A 12271-nucleotide genomic window follows, 5' to 3' on the forward strand; every position below is an offset into this window, starting at 1 on the left:
CCACACACAATTCAAATCAAGTAATACTATATAATTATTTAAAACAAATCTTGCTTCTGCTCGTTCTGAAATCCCTACAAACTCATGATCGTGATACCTCTTACAAGAGTTTTCAAGGACAATCATCGAAGCAAAAAGTTGATTACATCAGGCAGTACCTAAATGTTTCCTAGAATTCAAAGAACAAATAGGATGAGAGTGAAATGAATGTGCAGCCTTATTAAGCAAGAGATCCATAAGAAGAAGTTGCGGAAAGAATAAATCGATAATGATCGAAGATGTAGAAAGGAATGTGTGAGATGTTTCTAACTAGAAAAACAGCATGTTTGGAAATGTAGTATCTGTCTAGTCGTACTTCGTAGTCGTACTTAGTTGCTGTAATTGCTATAGGAACATTTACAGGAACCTTCATCTGAATGTTGATGGTGAAAAACGCCAATGAGTTCATTTTCGTTTGCCAGTGTTAGAAGTTTGCTTATTAATGAGCTACGATGTTCAACACATTGATGTCTGTCTTTTTCTTGGTCAAGAGTGCAGTTAAAGTCTGCAGCTATTATGATATGTTTTTAGTCAATACTGGAAATATGGTTTTGAATGAAATCCAAGAGCATATCGTGGTGTCTGCAACCACTTTCGGTTTGTAGGGAGATAGATGATGGACGCCTAAGCTAACCCCTGCTGTGTGTTTTTTGTTGGTTGCAGAGTGATGTAGGTCATAAGGCCACTCCGTCCGTTATCTAGATAAATTGGATGAGGAATTGATATTTGTTTCATGCAGAAATATAAGATCTATATGATATTTCTGTACCTAGTGAAGGACTATTCTATTGCGTAAAGCAGAGGCACATCCTCTTGCATTGAGAGAAAAAAGTTAACGATATTATGTTTATGAAAAGATCAATTTTAAGCTGAATGTAATATTGTTTCTGGTATTATGTTTGCAGCACATTAAATAGGTAGTAGATATGCCTACACCTGTTAACCTGTGCCCTTCACTTTTTTACGTTTCAGTTTCGAGTGTAGATCCTGAAGTTGAGATATAAGTTCTGGGAGTTTTGTGGTGTATTCAAAAGCTATTGTTAATTTTTAAGGAGCGCCTCACACATTTTATATGAAGGATGACACCTGCTTCATGGTCAGAGAACTCTCAGTGTGTGGGGAAGTTCCCCCCTCAGTTTCTTTCTCTTCTAAGTCGTCATGTGCGAGTATAGATTCCTCAACGTCTGGGAACACTTTTCCCTCCATGACTGGCTGCAGGCGATGAAAGACCGTTCTGAGTAATTTCTTCTATCGAAAGCTGGGGTGGTAATTCTGGTTGTTGTGCCCGAGGATTGCTTATAATTTGTTCATGCTGGTCATCTCTCTTAGGAGAATCAATGTTTGCATGCTGTTTGTTAAGTGTTGCATGCTGTGAAAATTTGTTGTTAGAGCTTTGGATCTCATTACTTGGCAGGCGTTCAAGAGCGACTTGAACCTTGTCTTGTAGAGTTTGGGATGTTTTTGACTGAAATTCGTGATGTGGAGAGGATTTTGGGTTCATTTTTATCTGTACTTCGATTTTCTTCATGTACGAAGTTGTTCTCTTCCAGCTTGATATTCTGGGCTGGGATATCTGTTGACGAATCGTTGGAACTATAGGGGCAATATTTCCTAATGTGATCCTTCTCATGACAGAAGAAGCACTGTGATGAGAAAGATAAGCAGAAAGTGTAGGTGATTCTATTTAAGTCCGTGTTGATTAACTTTGGCAGGTTGTGTAATTCGTCGTTGTTTGGAAAGTGTATCAATGCCTGTCTTCGAAAGTTTTTGATATGGATGAATTTGGGTTTTTCGTGGCTGCTGACAATGTACGTATTTTTACTGTGATTGAACCATATCTTGATAACATGGATCTGAAAAGTTGATGAGGAATTTCAGAGGAGAACGTTTGATACCGTTACTTATGTTGGGGCCAGTGCTATTGAGGATTATTCGAAGTGATAGACGTCGATGTCAACGTCATTTTGCAATTTTGGTAATCACATGAGATTTTTTTTCTAGTTGAGTGTTTTCTGTGGTGGTGAAAATAATAGTTCCATTTTCTCGGGAAATAACGTTGGCGACAGTGGTAGTTATTTTTGCGTTAATTGGTCTATTGTTGGCTGATGCAGCATTTGTGTGTGAGGTCAGTGTTTTGGGGGGATGGATATTTCCATTAGGTACTATATTAGCATAAGATTTAGAGTTGACTGACCTGTTTTCCATGTCTATAGCTTCTGTGAACGTTATTCTTCCTTTCTGGTATGAAGTGATAAGAGGTCTTTGTTTTGATTATTTGAAAAGAAATATATTGTCTTAGAAAAAAAATCAAATGATATTATGTTATATAAACATACTAATGTAACTTTTATTTTGTAAAAATAAATGTATGTATATATTATGTATTTATTTCATGTATTTATAATTTATAATTATGATAAATTTTATTATAATACATAATAATAATAATATATTTTTCTTATTATTATTATTAAATATAAAAATCAGCTAAATAAGCTAACGCCTTTTTTATTCCTGTATAGGGAGTATGCCAGGCCATTTTAGCCCTATCTAGCTTTTGGAGACTGAGTGGGCAGTTCAATCTCCACTGGTACCCAATCAGAAATAGCTGGCCCAAGGCTATCACTCGTTAAGCGGCATGCAGTGAAGAGAGAGTGAGAGAGAGAGAGAGAGAGAGAGAGAGAGAGAGAGAGAGAGAGAGAGAGAGACGGCTCAAAGTGCCACCATCTTCTGGTGGTGGCACTTTGAGCCGTCCCTAACCCGAACACAATATATTTAATGTCTGAAATAATGCGGGTTCTACGGTCGATTTTCTTGAGTTTCCGAAGAAGAAACCTGTTTGCCCGAGCCAGAGATCGATTAACTCGGGAACCGGTCGAAAAAAGGCTTAATAATATATAATATATAATATATATTATATATTATAATATATATTATGTATATTATATAATATATATAATTCTACTTCTTCTTTCAGTGTCATCTCCTATCGGAGGTTAGCGACCACCTTGGCAAATTTTTGAATGATCCTCAGCCACTCTGAACAGACCCTCAGAGTTCATGCCAGTCCACTGTCTGTCTGCCAACATTTTCTTCATCTTCCTTGTCCTCTTTTTCCATTTATCTTCCCCTATTAATCAATTGAAGTAGCTTATACTTAAGTATCTTATATTATAACTGAAGTATCTTATATTGCAGACCTGGTCGGCCGTGTGGTTAGCGTATCTGCTCTCCAGCCACAAGGCTGCGGGTTCGAATCCCGCCGTGGGCCTGAATGTTTGTGATTGTCATGAAAATGCTAGTGGTGGTACATGGTGCTGGTGTATATGATGATGGTTGTAGCAGTTTGTTGAGATAAAGAGTTGTAGGGCAGGTTTCCTCCCTTGATGAGCATTTGGAATCGCTGGAAGTGTCGTGTAATAATAATATTAATAGTTTTCATTACGAAGTAAATACCATGATATACAGTTTTTCTGCTTTTTATGGTATCTAAAAGTTCACACGATTTCCCCATTTCTTCCAGTACTTCTTGATTGGACGTTTACTGTCCATTGGATTTTTAACATTCGTCTGTATAACCACATCTCAAAGGCTTGAATTTTTTTTTTTAATCGATGTTGTTTTCAAGGTCCAAGTTTCTGCACTGTACAGCGATACAGACCATACATAGCATTTAACCAATGATAATCTAAGCTCTAAATTGCAGTTACACAGTGTTGATTTCATCAGGTGAAAATTTTTTTCTTGCCATTTCAATTCTAACTTTTACTTCCATTTCTGAATTGCATTCTTCATTTAACCAGCATCCGATGTACTTACATTTTGTCATCCCATTTAAAGAAAGTGCTGAATTAAGACTTGGTTTCTTAATTTCTTATGACCATGAATTTAGTTTTGGTGATATTTATTCTTAACTCCCCCCCCCCTTTTTTTTTTCTTTGTTCACTAGTTCAAGATTTTGAAGATCGTGAATATTGTTATCTAGGAGAGTTGTGTCATCAGCATATCGGATGTTCTTGATGACTTCACCATTTACATTAATCCCTTCGTCTCTTCCTGTTAAGATTTTTTTTAAATATGGCTTCTAAGTATATGTTAAAAAGAAGAGGTGACAGCACACATCCTTGACTTACTCCTCGTTTGATGCTAATGCACCCTGTAATAATGTCATCAATTTGAACAGATGTCTTTTGGTTTCAATATAAGTTTTCCATGATCCTGATGTCTTTACCATCTAATCCAATTCTTTTTAATAATTGAATCATTTTAGTATGTTGGAATTTGTCAAATCCTTTCTCGAAGTCGATCGATGAAGGAAATGAATACTTCCTTGTTTTGGTCACTACATTTTTGAAATAAGATTTGAGAATAGAAAAGAGCCTCTCTCGTTCTCAAACCGCTTCTAAAGCCGACTTAGGTGTCACTGATGGTATCTTCACATTTTCTGTATATTCTTTTCTTTTAATATCACTCCCTCCAATTCTGCACAACGTTTACGTCTTTCGTACTGTGTTCAAAGGCAAGGTGAAAGTTTTGAATGAGAACCACCCTCAGTGTTTGAGTCACATCGCGTTGGATGTCTTCAATGTCGTTGAAGCATCCCACTTCCAAGGTACACTTCATCTTTAGGAAGAGAAAAAAATTCGCGTGAGCCAAATCTGGAGAATAGGAGGGATGTTCGATTACGCAGATAGATTTCGAAGCAAAAAACTGCTTCACAGGCAGTGCACAGTGAGTGGGTGCTTTGTCGTGCAACAGAAACCAATTGTTGTGGAATAGTTCTTTCCTGACACGTCGCATGCGGGCGACGTGTTAGGAAACCTGACTTTCTTCTGCCAAGGAGAAGACTTTCCACGCCATTCCATGCTCTGGTGTTTCATTTCGGATAAAACTGAAAACACTAACTTTCATCATCGGTGACCATTCTTTGCATGACATCACGATCTTGATCAACTGCATGGATAAAATTTTGACCACACGCAATCCGGTGCTCTCTCTCTGTTCGTGTGTCAACGTGTGCGGCACAAACCTGGAACAAATATTCATCTTGCGCAAATCTCTTTCTAAGATTAATCTAGCCGTTTCCTTACCGACACCAAGCTGTGCAGCGAGTAGTCTAATGGTTATTCGCTTGTCGTGGGCAACAATTTCTCAATGGAAATTGTTGCCCACGACAAGGTGGTTCATCCTCCAGAGACCCCCCCTCCTCCCTCTTCAAGAGTTAAAAACTAGCGGAACCTCTGCACGGCTCAGACTGTTGATTAGATATCTGTGGAAGACTTTAGGTAGTGAACGATTTGTCGTCCACGATACTACCAAAAAAGAAAAAAAAAATAGTTCAGCCTGTTGGTCTGTAGATCAGGTCTCCAGATTATTTAACCTTATCCCACTGCGATACTAATACTAATATTAACTATTTTTTTAATAAATAAGTTTATAGCCTTTGTCGAATGCAATTTCACATTTTAAACACCAAAAAGAAGGTTTCCCTTTGTATTCACACGATCAGCACGTGAAAAGACGTTTTGCCAAATTTAATAACTTTATGTTCATCCCTTTATCGTGTAACTTGTGTTACTGTGTAAGACACCGAACCTGCTCTTCTTTACCTCTTTTATTCCGTCCACCTCTGTACTATGGAGCAGACTTTCTCATTGTGTCAAATAACTAAAATATGCAGTTCTTCAAAAGAAAAGAGAAAAAAAAATCAATAAACTTCTATCTCCCCATTTGCACTCCACACACGCCATCGATATGCTTATAGGTCTCCGGACAGCTCGTATATGGGATCAAAGCTTCGATAATTGTTTATGTCGCCAAAAGGAGATGTTTCGAAAAGCATGAACTATAAAAAGTGCAAATATTTCACCAACCTATCGAAGTTTAATGTGTGATGCCTCCTTCCCGCAAATAATTACTCTGTGCACCGACTTTAGACTGCGATGAGCTGAAACGATTTTCAATTACTTCAGTGTTATTAAAAATATATTAAAATATATATTATATATTAAAAATATATATATATATTTTTTTTTATTAGAGAGAGCCTGTGTAGCTCAGCGGATGTGGCGTTTGCACACCGCCGCGCTTGGCCGCACGAAGGAAGACTTCGTTTCGAGTCTAGTCGGCGACTAGAGGAAATTTTTCTAAGCCTTTTTTCGACCGGTTCCCGAGTTAGTCGATCTCTGGCACGGGCAAGCAGGTTTTTCCTCCCGGAAACTCGGGTTTTTCGTCCTGTAAACTCAAGAAAATCGACCGTAGAACCCACATTATTTCAGACATTATAAATATATTGTGATAGGGTTAGGGACCACGAGATGGCGGCACATTTGAGCCGTCTCTCTTCACTGCGTACCGCTTAATTAGTGATAGCTTTGGGCCATCTGTCTCTGATTGGGTACCAGTGGAGATTGAACTGCCCACTCAGTCTCCAAAAGTTAGATAGGGCTAAATGGCCCCGCCTACTCCTGTATACGGGAATAAAAAGGCGTTAGCTGATTTTTTTTATGATTTTTTGATATATATATTATTAAAAAGACAATAAAATCCTTAAATAATAACAAGTTTTTTCTTTATTTATAATTATTTATTTAATTTGTCTAGTTAGTATTATACAACTTACAATGTTATCTTTCGTGCTTTTAAATCTGCAAATTGATCTATAATATTATCATAATTTAACATATTAACTATATAATTTAAATTAAAGTTATCTTCAGAATTTATAATTATATTTAGTCGTCGGCAAAGAGGAGAGTGTTTAAGTTTACTGTGGGAGAAAGTTTAATTCCTTGATGTAAATTTTTATTCCATTTTATTATTATTTCATTTAAGTAGATATTAAAAAGAGTTGTTGAGAGAGGACATCCCTGTCGGACCCCTTGGTTTATCTCTCTCGTATATGATAGCTCGTGATTTAATCTTATTTGTATTTGATTATTTTCATATATACTTGTGATAGCCTTTAGGATATTATTTGGTATTTGTCTTTCTTTTAATATGCTAAATAATAAGTTTCTTTTAACTTTGTCAAATGCTTTTCCAAAGTCAATAAATGCAATATGTGTTTCTAAATTGTATTTTCTATTTTATATTGTATTTCTTTTATATAATATATTATTAAAAATTAAAGTTTGCTTTAATAAAAATTGTAGGTGAATTTTTTCCACAAGTCGGTGGCGGCTTATAATTAGTGATAGTCACGGACCAGCAATCTCTGATTGGCTATCGCTGGAGACTGAACTGTCCACTCCGTCTCCAAAATCTCCAAAAGCTAGATATGGTTAAAAGGCCTCGCCTACTCCCTATAAAGGAATAAAAAAGCGTTAGCTTAGCTTATAAGAATTGTTTTCCCAATATTCTCCGGCCTGTTAGCAATGAGGAAAATGTTGATATTTATAATTAATGAGTTAAAATATCATTTATGGAAAGTTAGCCTAGATTTAAAAACAAACAATATGATAGACGTATGCCTTACAACATTGCATTATGAAAATTTGATTGTTCGGTACGAGATTTATATTTAGAAAGAGCATTCTAGGAAATCCCAACTTTTTGGGGAGATGATGCAAATCATCCATGTTGTGCAATGTTCATCATGGGAAGATAATTTCTATCTATTTGAATTAATTGACATCCATTCTCCTTAGCCCAGTCTGCCAATCTATCCAAATCATCCTGCAAAATTTTGACATCATGTGCATTCACTATTGCTCTACCCAACTTTGCATCATCAGCAAACAAATGAACAGTTCCTCTCAGATCCTTTCCTATATCGTTAATGAACAAATTAAATAGTAGTGGTCCAAGAATAGAACCCTGCAGCACACCACTAGTCACAGGTCGTCTTTTGGACTCTACCCCTGAATAAACTACTCTCTGATATCTCTCCATCAACCACCCTCCTATTCATCTCACCAACGCTATATCCATCTCCATATGCTGCAGTTTAGTGATTAGAATTCCATGTAGTATCCCTGTCAAAGGCCTTAGCAAGGTCCATCACTATCATGTATACCCATTTCCCTTACCAAGTTCAGCCGTCACTGTGTTATAAAACGTAAGCAAGTTAGTGAGGCATGATCTACCCTTCACAAAACCATGCTGTCCCCCATACAGTATCCCACTTTCATCTATCCATTGTATATATATATATCTATATATATATATATATATAATTTTAACTATGTGACACCTTCAAGGAGTCCAAAGATTCATTGAAGGAGGGCACCTACTCATAGGCTGACCATATTTCCTTGAGACAAACACGGGACATTTGGATAGCAAAAATGCGACTGTGGTTATGTAATATTCTGTATTCATGAAAAAGTAAGACGATAAAATAAAAGTTTTATTACATAAACATATTGAGTTTACCATTATTATTCACTGACAGAACCAATACATAAATTTAGGTAGATGTAAAAGGGGACTGTATTTCACCACGATCGTACCATGAATATTTCTCCAATGAAGTGCTCTTACGCAGCAAGTTTCGGTCTTTCAACACTTTATCATAAAACTTTTCACACTACATGACACAATTTTGTCTTACAACTAACACAGCCCTCATTGTCTCACTCATCAACGCCTTAATATAGATTTCTCCTTTGACCACATACTGTTCATAACAGAAAAATATTCTCTCAACAGGTGCTGTACTTCCTGGAAGACAAAGAATAAACTCTACAATATTACAAAAATCTTGAAAGTCTATGCGTTTTTCGCTCATTTCAGAAAAAATCTCTAATTTTGTTCCATCACTACACAGCTTGTCCAGTTAAATAAACTTGAATTCTTTTTGGATATCGTCATTAAAAACTGCAGTTTCGCCTCTTTGACATTGCAAGGATAGACTTAAAGCTTTAAAAAATAATACTTAAAATTTTTAAAATATGAAATTTAAACCACTGGCATTGAATAACAAAGCCACCAGTTAGCATACAGGCAAAACAAAAACTAACGCTACAGCAGAACAGACGCCGCATCTGAGATACGCAAGTGTTGCCAACGTATTTTTTTTTTTATTTTCTTTGATAAATCACTGCAGATATCGATATTTAGTATCGAACAATGCGATTCCATGGTTATACAAATTACTGGTATCCATGATATTCATATAAGATTATAGGTTATGAATAATAATTTATGATTGACTAATATTAAAGTATATTTATAGTTTTTATTACAAACGGGACAAAATTGACACTTTTTAAAACGATGGGACGGCTGCGAAATAGGAAACAAAAAAAAAAAGAAAAGAAACGGTGCTGTCCCGTTCAAAACTGTACGTACGGTCAGCATACCTACTCTACAACTCTCCATCTCCACCGCTCAACCCACTAACTACAGCGAACCACATCATCTACACCAACGCCATCTACTGCCCACCACCACTAGTAGTTTCACAGACACGGTCGACCAAGATAATTTCTCGCCCCGGGAAATTATCTTGGTTCTTTTTTTTATATAGTTATTTTTTTTATATACTTAAGTACTTTCTAGTTGTAACTATAAGTATTTTTTCAAATTATTAATAATTTCATAACTTCATTATTTCAGCTTATTATTTTTATTCACTCAGATGCTGTTGGCACACTCTCCCTCGATGAGTCTTTGGACTCCCTGGAGGTGTCAAATAATAATAATATACTACATAAAAAAAATAAAAAATAAAAATGATTACAAACAAAAAATATTGATTTTTACACTGTAATTTTAATTTAATCAATTATAATTTAGATATTTTTTTATTGATTTTAAATCTGCGAAAGCTTTTATTATTTCACTAATGTCTATTTTCTGAGCAACAGCATTTTCAATAGATAACAAGGCTAAAGAATTTAATTTCCCACTCTCTATTGTCGATCGCAAATATGTTTTGATAAGTTTTAATTTGCTAAAACTTCTTTCAGCTGTTGCTACCGTTATAGGAATTGTCAGCAAAATTCTCAATGTGACCCACGTATTTGGAACTATATTCCGTAAATTGCTTGCTTTTAAAAATTGTAAAGTTTCTGACGTCGACTTGATGTTTTCCGGAAGTAAACTGTTCAGAAATATAATTTCTTCAAAGAGTTCGTTCTCGTCAGTCACTACAATTTTCATCATTAAGAATTGAATGCAACATACAATGCTTTCTTAATTCGTTTAAATCGTTATTTTAGTTAAATTAAATAGAAAACCCCAATTTTGTTCATAAGTTTTTATTTGCTCAAGTCTTTCTTCAAGAGATGTTAATATTGTGTCTAAAATGATACTGAATATCTTTGTTTTCTCATCAACAGCAACGATGGTGTCTTCAGTTTAGTAATTAAATAATTTCTTTTTACGAGCTATTCTTTTTTCTGCAAATATTGGCTTCGTTCCTAAAAGTTCACCTTCAGTCAAGGCATTTTTCAAATCCTTGTGTACGGTATTGACTACTGTACTCTTTACATGATTTTAATAAATTTATAACAGTTTTTGAATCCATATTTTTTTATTGCATAGATTTGCTTACTATGTTTATCCGATGAAGCATGTCATATCATGTCACTAACATAACTAAAAAAGAATAGTCTCAAAGTTTTTCTATTAGTTATTATAATTACGGCTATTATAGCCTGGTTTTGTTTAGGTATAGTTTCTGGAAAATTCCCATGCTACTCCTCTTAAACACTATTATTATAATTACGGCTATTATAGCCTGTTTTTGTTTAGGAGTGTCCCTTATTTTAAATACAATGGCTATTATTACTCAAAAAAGGGGGTATATATATTTTAGGACATTATGGGTGAGTATAGAAGGCAATTATAGTAGAATAAAAGAGGTGGAAAAATTTTGTACATACCTTGTTTGAATACTAGGATGTTTTCCAATTTCATGATCCTGCTGAAGGTGTTCTACTAGTGTTAAAGATTCAGATTTGGTGGCTACATCGGTTGAATTTTCACTAAGTATTATCAGTGCATCATGAATATCGACAAATCTGGTACCTAACTGACTTTATGCAATCAATGTAACTCTTCCAACGAGAGTCACATACTGCTTTAATTGTGAAATTTGGTACATTGTCAGATAAAATTTTCCATCTAGCTACTGAAGCCGAAAATAATGTATAAAGGAGTTGAATAACACCAAAAAAATTAAACCGATTGTGGGCAAGACATTGCTGCATCTCCTATAACTAAATTTAAAGAATGGAAACCAAAAGGTTTGTAAAATGTTCGTGGATTTTCTTGCCGTAAGCGAGCTTGAACACCTTTATTTTTTCCTCACATATTGGACCCATTGTAATAGCCCTGTCCTCTAATGTCACTAATATTCAATACATTTTTCCAATGCTCTTGTTCTTTAACAATGACTGCTTGCATTTCTTCATCTATTGTTTTAAAATTTTGAAATCTCGCACTTGTTTCAACCCACTTGGAATAATTTTTTCATGTTCAGATGAATTTTCGTGACTCTTTAAATAATCATTTATATGTTTCCGCTTAGAATGATCGACTGATCCTAAGGCTGAAGTCACTTTATGGGAATAAAATTGTTTGCAGCAAATACAAAATATTTTATTGGCACTCAATGAATAAATAAGCCACTTTCGTAAATATTTTTCACCGTTTGTAGTTATTTTATAATACATTGATATTGAAAAACATCGATTTTCTGAATCTCTAGAATAAAACGAAATCAGTGTTGTCACCTCTGGTACATTCTAATAAATTCGAAGATAAAATATGATCGCGAAATGCAGAATGTAACGGGAAAGGCCATGTAGCAGAATCATTATACCGAAAAGTACTTTCAGAAACAAGAATAATATTCTGCGAGTTTTCTTCGATATTTGTCCTTTTTGAATTTGAAATTTTTACGAATTACTATTTTCATTTGTATGATCTTTTTCATTTATATTTATATCACCAGAGCTTAATTTTCTAGAATTTTCATTGTGTGGTGTATCTTCTTCTTCTATTGAAAAGTTAATTGAAGTAGAACCAGATGAATTTGTTGGTCTTAGAAAGTTAGATAAATATTTTGTACTTTTAGAAACATATTTTTCTCTTTCTGATTTCCATTTACGGTTTTCTGCTCCAGATAATTTTTTATAAGATATTTTGAAGGGTCAAAAATCCCAAATTTCTACAATAAAAAAATTGAATTAATAATAACATAATAAAAAGGATTAAATAATAAAATGTAAAACTTACCACCAATATTAATATAAATTTCAGCAATAAATATAAAACAGAA

This window comes from Typopeltis vanoorti, chromosome 6, assembly GCF_054136105.1.
Source record: "Typopeltis vanoorti isolate ZY-2024b chromosome 6, IOZ_Tvanoo_1.0, whole genome shotgun sequence".
Taxonomy (NCBI): domain Eukaryota; kingdom Metazoa; phylum Arthropoda; class Arachnida; order Uropygi; family Thelyphonidae; genus Typopeltis; species Typopeltis vanoorti.